Genomic DNA, 14,252 nt, shown 5'->3' on the forward strand with positions numbered 1-14,252 from the left:
ATTTCCCAGTTGCATGTAAAAACAATTTTTTAACATTGATTTTAAACCTTTGGGTTCCAAATTCTCTCCCTTCCTCCCTGCCCACCCACCCTCATTGAGAAAGCAAGCAACTAAATACAGATTATACATGCGTAGTCAGGCAAAACACTTCCATAATAGCAAGGTTGTGAAAAAGTAACTGTATTTCCCTTCATCCTATCCCAGCCCCCATTTATTCTATTCTCTCATTTGACCCTGTCCCTCTGCAAAAGTGTTTGCTTCTAAAAAAACAAAAAAAAGTGTTTTCTTCTGATTACCCCCCTCCCCCAATTTGCCCTCCCTTCTATCATCCACCTCTCTTATCCCCTTGCCCCCTATTTTCCTGGAGGGTAAGATAGATTTCCATACCCAATTAAGTCTGTATGTTATTCCCTCCTTAAGCCAAATCCAATGAGAGTTAAGATTCACTCATTCCCTCTTACCTCCCCCCTCTTTCTCTCCATGGTAAAAGCTTTTTCTTCCCTCTTTTATGTGAGATAATTTACTCCATTCTACCTCTCCCTTTCTCCTTCTCCCAGTACAATACTCTCTCACCCCTTAACTTTATTTTTTAGATATCATCCCTTCATATTCAACTCTCTCTGTGCCCTCTGTCTATATATATTCCCTCCAACTACCCTAATACTGAGAAAGGTCTCATGAGTTACAAATATCATCTTTCTATGTAGGAATGTAAACAGTTCAACTTTAATAAGTCCCCTATGATTTCTCTTTCTTGTTTAACTTTTCATACTTTTCTTGAGTCTTGTATTTGAAAGTCAAATTTTCTATTCAGCTTTGGTCTTTTCATCAAGAATGCTTGAAAGTCCTCTATTTCACTGAATATCCATTTTTTTCTCCTGAAGGATTATACACAGTTTTGCTGGGTAGTTGATTCTTGGTTTTAATCCTATCTCCTTTGACTTCTGGAATAGAAGCTGCTAAAATCTTGTATGATCCTGAATGTGTTTCCACAATACTTGAATTGTTTCTTTCTGGCTGCTTGCAATATTTTCTCCTTGACCTGGGAACTCAGGAATTTGGCTATAATTTTCCTAGGAGTTTTCCTTTGGGGATCTTTTTCAGGAGGTGATCAGCAGATTCCTTCAATTTCTGTTTTACCCTCTGTTTCTAGACTATCAGGGCAGTTTTCCTTGATAATTTCTTGGAAGATGATGTCTAGGCTCTTTTTTTGATCGTGGCTTTCAGATAGTCCAATAATTTTAAAATTCTCTCTCCTGGATCTGTTTTTTTAGGTCAGTTGTTTTTCCAATGAGATATTTCACATTGTCTTCTATTTTTTCCATTCTTTTAGTTTTGTTTTATAGTTTCTTGATTTCTCATAAAGTCACTAGCTTCCATTTGCTCCATTCTAATTTTTAAGGAAGTATTTTCTTCAGTGAGCTTTTGGACCTCCTTTTCCATTTGGCCAATTCTGCTTTTTAAGGCATTCTTCTCCTCATTGGCTTTTTGCACCTCTTTTGCCATTTGGCTATTTTTTAAGGTGTTATTTTCTTCAGTATTTCTTTTGGTCTCCTTTAGAAAGCTGTTGATTAGTTTTTCATGATTTTCTTGCATCACTCTCATTTCTCTTCCCAGTTTTTCCTCTACTTCTCTTACTTGCTTCTCAAAAGCCCTTTTGAGCTCTTCCATGGCCAAAGACTGATTCACATTTTTCTTGGAGGCGTTGGATGTAGGAGCTTTGACTTTGTTTTCTTCTTCTGGTTGTATGTTTTGATCTTCTTTGTCACCAAAGAAAGATTCTATGGTCTGACTTTTTTTGTGCAGTTTGCTCATGATCCCAGCCAATTATTTGATTATTAAACTCTTTGTTAAGGTAGGGGTCTGCTTCCAGTATGGAGAATGTCCTGTCCCAAGCTTCAGGGGTTTTGAGCAGCGGTTTTCAGAGATACTTCTAGGGACCTGTAAATTTTCAGTTCTTCCATGGTGGTATGATCAAGGATGAGGTGTTGACTCCTTTCCTGGCCTGTGCTCTGGTCTATGAGTGACCACAAGCACTCTTTTCTGCCTTGGAACTTGAGGAGGATTCACTCTTCACTGCTGCCACAAAATCCACCATGCCAGTGCTCTTCCTTGCCCCAGGACCACCACCCAGGACTGTGACTCAGATCAAGCACAGGCAAAGCAAGAGATTCCTACCTCAGTGCCAGCAAAGAGATCCCTGCATCCCCCTATGATTAACTGCTGATCCTCCCTCCATCTGTGGGCTGAGAGCTCCAGAAGCAGCTGCTGCCCTAGAAGTAGTCACCATCTCAGGGCTGCACCAGGACTGGGGCCAGACTGAGCTCCTCTCTCACTGAGGTTAGATAGACCTTTCCTACTGACCTTCTAAGTTGTCTTTGGCATTTGTGGGTTGAGAAGTCTGGAAATCAACACAGCTCCCCACTTGATTCAGTCCCCTGAGGCCTGCTCCAGGTTCACTGAGGCCCTGTCTTTGCCCGCGTGGCCCATACTGAACTGCGCTCCTCTCCCAGACTGGTGAAATAGACCTTTCCAATCAACCATCCAGGTTGTCTTGGGCTGCAATTTGTTTCACTCTGTCTTCTTGTGAGTTCTGATGCTCTAGAATTTGTTTAGAGCCATTTTTACAGGTATTTGGAGGGGTTTGAGGGAGAGCTCAAGGAAGTCACTGCTTTTACTCCTCCATCTTGGCTATGCCTCCCTCAGCCCTGTATTTTTTAAGAAAATCATTAGTGGATATGAAAAGGATGGATTGGAATAGGGAAGAGACTTGTAGGAGGGAGACCAAACAGGTAGCTATTAAAATAGTCCAGATGAGAGTTGATGGACTCCTGGATCAAAGTATTGAGTGTGTGAGTGAAGAGAAAGGGATATATGTGAGAGAAGTTGTGGAGAAAGAAATGATAAGATTTGGTCAATGATTGGATATGTCTAGTGAATAAGAGCAAGGTGTCAAAGGTGACACTAAAGTTTCTAATTAGGGTAACTGAAAAGATGGTGGTAACCTCAACAATGACAGGGAAGTTTGGGAAAGGGATGGGTTGGGAAGGAAAAATAAATAGTTTGTAGACATGATGAGTTTGGGGTGCCTATGGGAAATCCAATTCCAAAGGGCCCAGAGGCAGTTTGTGACTTGGGCCTGAAGCTCAGGAGAGAAATTAGAGCTGGATATATAGATATGTATAGTCATCTGCTTAAAGATGATATGTAAAACCATGAAAATTGATTAGGTTAGCCAATGGGAAAGAAATATAAATAGGACTCAGGATAGGACTTTGGGGTGCACCACAGTGGGTATGACATGAAGGAAGATACAGCAAGGCTGAGCAGGTCAGACAGATACAACTGACATTTATGTGCTACTACTATGTGCCAGGTATTGTGCTAAGTCCTAAGAAAACAAAAAACAGACAAAAAATAGTCCTTGCTCTCAAGAAGCTCACAACCTACTGGGGAAGACAACTTGCAAACAACTATGTACAAACAAGATACATAAAAGATAAATTAGGGGTAGTACTGGAGGGAAGGCATTAAGATTAAGTGCTTAGCTGGGAACTGAAGGGGAGCCAGGGAAGTCAGGAGGTAGAGATGAGGAGAGAGTACTGGACAAAAGAAACAGTCACTGAAAATGCCAGAAGTCTGGGGATGGACTGGAATGCAAAGTATAATGAAGGTGTAAGAAAACTGGAAAGGGACTAAGGAGCCAGGTTATGAAGGGTTTTAAATGCCAAACAGAGGGTTTTATATTTGATCTTGGAGGTACTAGGGAGCCACTGGGGACTGGAGATGGGGGTGACATGATAGGAGAGAAAAATGACACAAACTCAGAGAAGAAAGAGCATATCCAGGAGGAGAGGGTGGTCAACAGTGTCAGATTCTGAACAGAAGTTAAGAATGAGGACTGAGAAAAAGCCATTAGATTTAGCACTTAAGAAATCATTGATAACTTTGGAGGGAACAATTTTTGAGGAACAGTGAGGTCAGAAGCCAGAATGCAGAGTTTTCAGAAGAGAATCAGAAAGTGAAGGCAATGAAAATTTTTTTTTAAATCAGTGTTTTTAATTTATTTTACTAATTACAGAAAATATATAGCTCATTACCATATGCTTCAGTTTTTCAAGGGGGCAGGGAAGAAGTGTAAAGCAGAAAACCAGAGTTACTGTGGGGGTGAGTATTGATTTTCCCTTGCAGCTACTGATGAGTGACCTATTATACACTAAAGCTGGTCTATACTTTGTTTTGAAAGCAAACATTCAGTTTCTTATCTTAAACTTGCAAATGTCAGTTATGACAGTTGTATGAAGGCCTATGGATTGGGCCTTGGTTGGTGATATGTTTTCAAAAGAGCTTTACAAATGCTGAAACCATTCAATAAATTGTACAAAAACACAGGATCTAGGGCAAGGAGACCTGACTGCATGTCCTGCCTGAACAGTTCCCTAGCTAAATGCAAATCAAAGAATTATAGCTAACAATAGCTAACATTTATACAGTGCTTACTATGTGTCAGGTACTGGGTAAGCACTTTACAATTGTTATCTCTTTGATCCTCACAACAACCCTGGGAGGTAGGTGCTATTTATTATGTCTATTTTACAGATGAGGAGATTGAGGCAAACAGAGGTTAAGTGACTTGCCCAGGGTCACACTGCAAGTAAGTGTATGAGGCTGGATTAGAACTCAGGTTTTCCTGACTCCAGGCCTGGTACTCTATCCACTGTATCACCTCACTGACCAATAGTGGTTCCAGTCACAGAATAATGGAATTTCAGAGTTGGAAGGCACCACAGAAGTCACTTCATCTCTTTCAGCCTCAGCTTCATCATCTGTAAAACTGAGAGTATAAAGTTGAGTACATTTGTCTCACGAAGCTTGCTGTAGAGAAATCCACCTAATAAACCTTAAGGCACCATAGAATATTAACTGTTATTATAATATCAGAGGGAAGTAGGAATGGTGAATGGGATATGGGAATGGGGAGTGTCAGACCACAGAAATATACCATGGTGTGATTTTCACCTCCAGGAAAGTGCAGTATAGGTCAATGGTATAATCTAAGAGCTAAAAAGCTATATTTGATTGCATTATTGAAGTATAAAGTATAATAGGGAGATGAAAATCCCACTACTTTCTACCCTGGTCAGAACCTAATGGTAATACAGACAAACTAGAGTTTATTAAAAAAAAAATGGGGGGACGAGGCAACCAGGACGGTAAGAGAACTGGAAACCATGTCATACAAAGAACAGCTGAAGGAAACGGAGTATCTTCAAAGATATAAACAACTACCAAATGAAAGAAGGATTAAGTGTGTTCTGCTCAGTCCCAGAAGTTAAAACTACAAACCATTGATAGAGATTGCAGGGAGAAAGATTTAAATTCCATACAAGGAGTCCTAACAAAAAGAGCTGTCCAAAAGGCAAATGGGTTACTTCAGGACAGACTAAGTCCCCATTGCTGGAGGTGTTCTAGTAGAAGCTGCATAACCACTTGTCAGAGATGCTGAAGTTTACCGCTGTTCGGGATAGGGTTACAGAAGGCTGCCTCTGAGGTCTGTTTCAACTCTGAGATGGAATTCTGTGATTTATAAGATCACAAATTTAGTGCTGTAAGAAGTCATCCAGACCATCCCCCTCATTTTACAAAGGAGGAAACTGAGACCCAGGGAAAGTAAGGAACTCTCCCAACTTCTCAAAGATAGCATGTGGCAGTCAAGATTTGAAGTCAGGTCCTAACTACACATGCAGTACTCTTTCCAAAAGACAAGAAGATGCAATATTCTGGCTCTGCTGCTAACTGCATAGGGGATAAGAGGAAGTGGTTAACTCTGTACATTTCAGTGTTAAGTGTTCTGGAGTTCTCAATTAATTCCCCATATAAATACAAAGGAATTCTTAGCCAAAAAAAGAATGTTCCTGTCTACTTTGTGGACTGGCATTTCACACACATACATACATACACACACACACACACACACAACACACACACACACACACACACCCATTTCCCCTCAACTTTAGATTTTTAATCTTGTTTCTTTCATGACTTAGAAAGGCTGTGCTGAAACCAAAATAAACAAGACCTTATCTGATTAGAACAACAATAAATAGCTTATATTTTTATAAGACAAATGCCATACGAGGTAGGTCATGCAAAAATTATTGCCTCAATTTTACATAAGAAAATATTGAGGTTCCAGAGAATGATAAGTAACTGACCCAAGGTCACTTAGCTAGTAAATGACAGAGCTAGGATGCAAACTGAGGTCTTCTGACTCTGAATCTAGGACTCTCTATTACATCACAGTTACTTTCCCACAACTGATTAACTTTTCTGAGCCTGTTTCCACATATGTAAAACGAGAGGACTGAACTAGATCAAGAATCCTTAACCTTTTTTTGGGTCATGGACCCCCTTGTGCAGTCTGGTAAAACCCATGGACAGCCTCTCCTTTAGGAAAATGATTTTAAATGAACAACATAAAATACATGGGATTACATAATAAACTAATTATATTAAAATAGCTATAATTTTTTTAAAGTTCATACACCCCAACTTAATAAACCCTGGATTAGATGACCTCTCAGGTCCCTTTGAGATGACCTCTCAAGTCCCTTCTTGCTCAGGCATTCTGTGAATCAGTTATTCTGATTGTGGGAGTGGAGATTCATGAGCCTTTCCTCTTATCAAAATAAATCAATATTTGCAGAGCATTCACTGTACTAAGTAGTACTGTGCTAGGCATTGAATGATTATAAGGCAGTCTAAATGGCAAACACCCATAAAACACATAACATGAAGTTTAACAAGTGAATGATTTTCCTTTCTCTTTGATTATTTGCCTATTGAGGCACTCACTCAGGATGGTTGTATAATATTGATTTTATAGAATTATAAAATGTAAGGGCCAGAATGGGCATTGGAGGTCTAGTTCAACCCTCTCATTTTACAGAGCAGTAGCCTGAGGTCCAGAGAAGGGTAGTCCAATATCACACAGGTAGTAGTAGTACTGGCCTGAGACTCTGAAGAAATTGATTTCATTTTACTTCAAGGCTATTTCCTAGTGGGGAGGGTTTTGCTTTAATAGGCACTTAATCCTTATGTGAAATACTGGGGAAATCCAAAGTACAGTAAGTGCACTTTTAGTTCATGTCTGAATAATACAGAATAGGGACTATCAAAAGCATACCTCTTACCAAAAGTGAGCAGAGATTGAAAGACAAGATTGAAAAATCCTATTTATGGAATAGAAGTAAATTAATGTTTCTAGACAAGTCCCTTAATTCCTATGAGCCTGTTTCTTCATGGGGACAATGACACTTGACCTAACTACCTCCCAGGGTAAAGAAAGTGCTTTGTAAACTACAAAGCATTACATAAAGGTAAATTATTATTTTTATATAAAGCTCTCCTCCAATGTCTCACTATGGCATTTGAATTCTCAAAGGATATGTGAGCAGAATATAAGTTCTGGCAGGTCCTGCTACCAAGCTAGACAGGTTTTTGAATATGAGCCTATTGACAGACTCTATCTTTTGAAAACTAGCCCATCTAAGTGCAGAGAAAACTCTTCATTAGATGAGCTTGGCCATAATAATTGAGGGGATGCAATGTGCATAGGTAAATGGAGGTTCCACCAATAAAATCCTAAATTTTTTTCAGTGTTTAAGGTAGGCAAAATTCAGCTATATATTTGAACTGTGAACAACTACAGGGAGTGGGGTAGGGTAGAAGTTATAGTCAGAGAACATGAGAGAATAATAAACGATCTGGCAAAGATCATGGTTTTTGAGGGAGAACTCTTTTCATGTTTTGGCTGTGGCAACAAGAAGTTCACCCAAAAGCCAGCAAACAACAAATGGGGGGTGTCCTGGTTGGTAAAACCTTCAGTTTTCTGAATGGATACTGATTATTAGAGAAACCAACAACTTAAGCAGCAAAGAGGAAATTCATGGCTAAGAACTCTGTTCTTCACATATCATTACACTTGGTTTCCAAGTCTCTTACAAAATTGGTGGTTAAACATTGTCTATGGTACTTTATTCAAAGCTTTATCCAACTGTGTGAAAACAGCAACAATTATTGCAAAGGCAAAATACTGTGATTCCTGTGCACTTCAGCCACCAGTAGAACATTCACAATATTTTCAGAAATGTCTTTTGAGTAGAGGTTTTTAAGCTGAAGTCCACGAACTTGTGTTTTGTTTTAACATTTTATTAACTATTTCATTATAATTGGTTCCTTTGTAAATTGCAGCAACTTTTTCACAAGTGGGAGTTTAATTTTGTTTTTTATTGCATGGACTAGGAAGACTGAAGGATGTGGACAAGAGGCAGAGAGGATGAGAAGGCAGAGATATTGTGATCTGAACTACTGGAGGAATATCCTATATTTATGAAGCCAAAGAGCTATTAAATATTGAAGCATATACATTTAATTTTGTAAACACTAATCAGTTTTAGGATATGTGAAACATCTCATAGTCCAAGCTAAACCTTATTGGGAAGTAAGTCTTTTAGAAAAATGTACTGAAAAGGTGTAATGGAAAAAGCCCTGCATCTAAGAGTCAGGAAACCCTTGGCTCTGATATGTGTGTGATCTTGTCATTTGTGTGATCTTCAGCAATTCAATTTGACAAACATTTATTACATGTACATTAAATGCAAAGCACTGAAATAGGCACTAGGGGATGGAAAGACAAAAACAAGAAGCTTACATTATAGATTACATATGGAGAATAGATTCAATATCACAGATGGGAAGTAGATGGAGAAGAAAGTGATGGGAGCAAAGAAGAAATCAAGAACAGGACTATAAGAATATCTGAAGAAGGATGGAGCACTAACAGCTGTCAGAGGTAGAGTACAATGGATAGAGAGGGATTTGTAAAATCCAGGGCAATTGAGTTGAGGCTTGAAGAAATAACAGGAATTTTAAAAGTGGCAGTGAGGAAGGAATCCATTCCACACAGGAGGCTTATATGAATGAACATAAGCAAAAGACAGCATTGAAATTGAGATTGGGGGGCAGCTAGGTGGCACAGTGGATAGAGTGCCAGCCTTGGAGTCAGGAGGACCTGAGTTTAAAACCAGCCTCAGACATTTGACACTTTACTAGTTGTGTGACCCTTGGCAAGTCACTTAACCCCGACTGCCTCACCAAAAAGAAAAAAAAAAGGGTAGTTTAGCTGAACAGTGTGCCTAATGGGAAGTAATAAGGCTGGAAAGGTAGGCTGGAGCCTGACTGAGAAGTTTTAAATGAACTAAGGAGTCTATTTTATACCAGAGACAACAAGAAGCCACTGAAGGTTTTTGAGCAGGGGCATGACATAATCAATGCAAAATTATTTGGGTGGCTATGTGAAGGATGGATTGGAAAAGGGAAAAAAAAAACTGAAGGCCTAGAGAACAAGTAGGGTTATTTCCAAAAATCTAGAGTAGTGATGAAGGCCTTTACTAGAGTGTTTAGCAACAAGAATACAGAGAAAGGAGACATGAAAGATGCCGTGAAGGTAGAAATGACAGGCCTGTAGTACCCTCAATAGAAATAGAGAAACACAAAAGCAGGGTGGAGTTAGGGAAAAGATAATGAATTCGGGTTTGGGGAAAATTGAGTTTGAGGTGTCAATGAGACAACCAGCTGAAGATATCCAACAGGCAATTGGATGCCAGTTGAGAATGGAGTTCAAGAGGGAGACTAGGGCTGGCTATAAAGACACGAGAGTCATTTACATAAAGATAATAATTGCATCCATTAGAAGGGATGAAATCACTAAGGAAGAAAATGTAGAGATGAGAAGAGGTTTCAGGACAGAAGCCTGAGAAACATTCATATTTAGGAGAAAAGACATGAATGATGATCCAGAAAAGGAGATTGAGAACAAATAGGCAGACTACTGGGAGAACCAAAAGAAAGCTGTAACAAGGATGCCAAGGGATGAGAATGTATCTAGGGGGAGATGGTGGTTAGGTGTTGAAAACTACAGAAAAGCCAAAGAGGATAAAGACTGTGAAAACAACATCAGCTTTGGAAATTCAACTGGAAGAGGTCTGAAAATGAATAGGTAGTGAGGATGTGGAGGCAAAACTTTCTAGGAGTTCAGCAGTAAAAGGGAGAAAAGAAATGGAACACCTTGAGCGATCAGCAAGCTGAAATGAAAGGTTTTTGCTTTTGTTTTTAAAGAAAAAGGAGACTTGGGCATATGCATAGGAAAGAAGTCAGTAGATAGGGTATGGATATGAGGCAAGTCACTTTCTCTTTATTTCCTCATCCATAAAATAAGGGTGTTAGATTAGATCAGGGGGTTGGCAAACTATAACTTGAGGGCCAAATGCGGCCAGCTGCCTGTTTTTGTCCAGGGAATTAAGAATAGTTTTTACATTTTTAAATACTGGTGGCAGGCTAGATTTGGCCTGCTAAGTCTTGAACTACATGATTTCTAAGGTCTATATCCACTCTAAAACCTATGGCCCTAAGATTCAATTCTGCCACTTACCAGTCTAATTCTTTGAAATTGTTTCCCTGTAACTAAATTAAGGATAATTATATCTGCACAACCATACACCTCACACGATTGTTTTAAAGAAAGCACTCTGTCAACCTTAAAGTACTATAGAAATGCAAATCATTATGATTTTTCCGAGATTCATTCCACTTGTAACAATTTTACAACTGAAATTATTCTAATGCCTTTCAAATTTTGGCTGAAATGCATCCAAAGTATTGGGAGAACCCAGTATTTATGTTTTGTGTTCTTTGTGTGATTTGTGCTCTTCTGCTTCCATTGTAAACCTTTATTCCAATACTTCAAAAGACCCATAATTTCATCAGGGCTAATGCTCCCACTACTGCAGCCAATTTCAACTTTCTATTACTTAGTAGAGTTCAATGAATATCGTGTCCAAGAAAATTCACCCCTTGGGTGGCCAACCTCTTGGTGATGAGCCTCTCTGCATTTAGTTTGGCTAAGTTACCAGTGATCTCTTAATTGCCAAATCCAATGGCCTTTTCTGAATCTTCATCCTTCTTGACCTTTCTGCAGGCTTTGACATTGTCAATCACTCTCTTCCTGGTTCTCCTACCTATCTGACTGCTCCTCACTCTGCTTTACTAGATCTTCATCCAAGTCATGCCTGCTAACCATGGATGTTTCCTTCTTGTGCATTCTCTTCTCTTCTCCCTCTATACAACTCCACTTGGTAATCTCATCAGTTCCCATGGATTTAATTGTCATCTTTATACTAATGATTCTCAAATATACTTATCCAGCCATAACCTCTCTGCTGACCTCCACTCTTGCTTCTCCAAATGCCTACTAGAATCTCAAACTGGATGTCCTGTAGAAATCTTAAACTCAGCATGTCCAGTACTGATTTGATTATCTTCCGAAACCCTCCCTCCTTTCCAAATTTCTCTGTTACTGGCCAGGGTACCACCATCCTCCCAGTTTCCCAGGAATGAAACCTAGGCACCATCCTCAACTCCTCACTATCTCTCAACCCCATATCTAATCTGTGGCTAAGACCTGTTGATTTCACCTTTGCAACATCTCTACAACACACCCTCTCCTCTCTTCTGATACTGCCACCACCCTGGTTCAGGCCCTCATCATCACATGTCTGAACTACCACAACAGCCAGCTGGTTGGTCTGCCTACCACAAGTCTCTCCCCACTCCAGTGCATCTTCCTTTTTTTTTTTTAAAATTTTATTAATTTATTTTGATTTATCAACAATCACTTCCATATGCTTTTGAATTTCAAATTTTTCTCTCCCCCCCCCACCCTCCCCAAGACGGCGCACAATCTGATATAGGCTTTACATTTACATTCCTATTAAACATATTTTCACATTAGTGAAGTTGTAAGTAAAAATTAAAACCAAAAGGAGGAACCATCAGAAAGATGAAACAAAACTCAACAGAAGGTAAAAATAAGTGATAGCAATTCGACTTCCATAGTTCTTTCTTTGGATGTGGACAGCATTTTCCATCACGAGGCCTCTGGAGATATCTTAGATCCTTGTAGTGCTAAGAAGGGTTCAGTTTAACAATATTAGTCATCGTATAACGTGGCTGTTATTGTGTTTGGTTTTTTTTTCTTTTTTAGGCAATTGGGGTTAAGTGACTTGCCCAGGGTCACACAACTAGTAAATGTCGAGTGTTTGGTCTGAGGCCGGATTTGAACTCAGGTCCTCCTGACTTCAGGGCCGGTGCTCTATTCACTGTGCCACCTAGCTGCCCCATGGCTGTTATTGTGTACAGAGTCCTCTTGGTTCTCCTCACTTCACTCAGCATCAGACCTTACAAGTCTTTCTAGGTTTTTCTGAAGTCAGCCTGTTCATCATTTCTTATAGCACCATAGTATTCCATTACATTCATATACCACAACTTGCTCAGCCATTCCCCAATTGATGGGCATCCTCTCAATTTCCAATTCCTTGCTACCACAAAAAGAGCTGCTATGAATATTTTTGTACACATGGGTCCTTTTCCCATTTGTTTGATCTCTTTGGGATATAGCCCTAGAAGTGCTATTGCTGGATCAAAGGGTATGTACATTTTTGTAGCCCTTTGGGCATAGTTCCAAATTGTTCTCCAAAATGGTTGGATCATTTCACAACTCCACCAACAATGCATTAGTGTTCCCATTTTCCCACATCTTCTCCAACATTTATCATGTTTTGTCATGCATCTTCCATTTAGCCACAAAGTGATTTTTCTAAAGCCCAGGTTCTACTACTACATCACAACTCCCTACTCAATAAACTCCAATGGCTCCCTATTGCCTTCAACAAAATCCTCTCAGTATTCAAAGCCCTTTGTAACTACCCCCCTCCAATATAGCCCCCACACCCTTTTCTCATCTTCTCACTTTACATAACCTCTCCTCCCCAAAACACATACTTTTCAATCAAGAGACACTGGCCTCCTTGGTATTCCTCGAATGAGCCACTCCTTTCACTTGCTGCTGGGAATGTTCTCCTTCCTCATCTCTGCCTCTGGCTTTCTTCAAGTCCCAGCTGAAATCCCACCTTCTACAAGAAGCTTTTCCCTCTCAATTCTAGTGCCTTCTTTTTCTTATTTCTTATTTATCCTGTATATCGCTTATTTGTACCCAGCTGAGTATATATTATCTCCCCCATTAGATTATGAGTTCTTCAAGGGCAGGGACTGTCTTTTGCCTTTCTTTGTATTCCCAGTGCTTAGCACAGTGCCTGACACACGTCGTCTGTGTTGCTGTTCAGTAGTGTCCAACTCTTCATCACTCTGTGGACCATAATGTCCATGGGGTTTTCCTGGCAAAGATACTGCAGTGGTTTGCTATTTCCTTCTCCAGTCAATTAAGGCAAACATAGGTTAAGTGACTTACCCAGGGTCACACAGCTAGTAAGTGTCGGAGGCCAAATTTGAACTCAGGTTTTCCTGACTCTAGACCCAGTGCTCTATCCACTGAGCCACCTCACTGTCTCCTGCCTAGCATGTAGTATGTATTTAATAAATTCTTACTAATTGACTGGCTGATTGGTCCTCCAACAACAGGTACACAGTGCATCTTGGGCCTCATACTCTAAGCCCCTTCAATTTAATAGGATCTGCCTGAGTTTGTCCTCTGCTGGTTTAACTTTTAAGAACTCAGGGACATCCTCAATACTGAGGCATGGGAGGAGGACTTCATTGTAAACCATTACCCAACCTTAATCCCAACAATATAATAAATATTTTTTAAAAAATTAGGCAAAATAACTCATACTTATCTCAGTGTCGCTAACCCTTACATGCCTGTATATTCCAGCAATACCCAAGTGGTGACATTCTTCTGAAAGGCATAGTCTTATAAAACTGACAGACACCCAAATAACAGTTTAACTTACTGACCACGGCCTATGGCATAGGCCCAAACCCTTAAAAACATACTTGTTTTTCCAAAATAGTGTGAATTAGAAGGAGGCAGCTTAGGTGAACATCACTAGCCTCCTCCCATTTCTCATTGTGACATGGAATGGACCTAGGGTTTTGGATAGCCAAGCCAGTGGTACAAAGTCTAGCAAGCACACCTAAGCTGGAGATGTGGGCTTCCAAAACCAAAGGAAGGCTGTCAGTGTTTTGAGTGGTTCAGTGAATAATCTAAGGAAAGCTATGAACAAGAACCACAAAGGAGGCAGGGGGTTGCAGCAGTGGAGAAAGTATCAGTACCATGGGATAAGGATCAAATTCTCTTGATTTTACCTCTTCAATATTGTTCCCACTTGTCT

The sequence above is a fragment of the Phascolarctos cinereus genome, unplaced genomic scaffold (assembly GCF_003287225.1).
Source record: "Phascolarctos cinereus isolate Bilbo 61053 unplaced genomic scaffold, phaCin_HiC Scaffold_2;HRSCAF=192, whole genome shotgun sequence".
In the NCBI taxonomy this organism is placed as follows: domain Eukaryota; kingdom Metazoa; phylum Chordata; class Mammalia; order Diprotodontia; family Phascolarctidae; genus Phascolarctos; species Phascolarctos cinereus.